The following is a 555-nucleotide window of genomic DNA, read 5'->3' as shown; positions in this document are numbered from 1 at the left end:
AAAGCTTAGAAAAAGGTTTATTGTTCCAACTGCAATTTATGGTAATTCGCACGCTTAGCTAACGTAAAGACAGCAAAAATTGCGTCTAGCAGTAAGTGCCGGATTTTTCAAGAGATGGCACTTCAATAAGTTAGATAAGGACATTCCACGTATTTGAGTGAGACCAAAAGATATTGTAAGAAGTTCATTTAGAGATACCACTGACGCTGAAGTGTCTGCTTTATCGACTTCGTACAAATTTGGCCGACCTTTCAGCATCCTCTTAATGAATGCTGTTCTTCAGGAGCAACAATCATTGCAAGTAGACGATCCATTACCACCATCAGCAGTAGCATCAGATCAGCAAGTTGAGCAAGAGGAACTTAGTCAAACAGCTGAAGAAAGTGTCGGCAATTCCGATCCTGATGGAGATAAATTAAAACTTTATAAATCAATCGCAGCTTCAGTTCTTCACAGTAAACGCTCTGAATGAAGTAATGATAATATATTGTGTATTGCATTTTTCAGGAAGTTTTTACAGGTGGACAACACCTTGTGTGCTGCTTCTGCTTCAGA

Source organism: Wasmannia auropunctata, unplaced genomic scaffold (genome assembly GCF_000956235.1).
Source record: "Wasmannia auropunctata unplaced genomic scaffold, wasmannia.A_1.0 LD336101.1, whole genome shotgun sequence".
Lineage (NCBI taxonomy): Eukaryota > Metazoa > Arthropoda > Insecta > Hymenoptera > Formicidae > Wasmannia > Wasmannia auropunctata.
The sequence above is the reverse complement of the archived record's forward strand: the minus strand, read 5'-3'. Positions refer to the sequence as shown.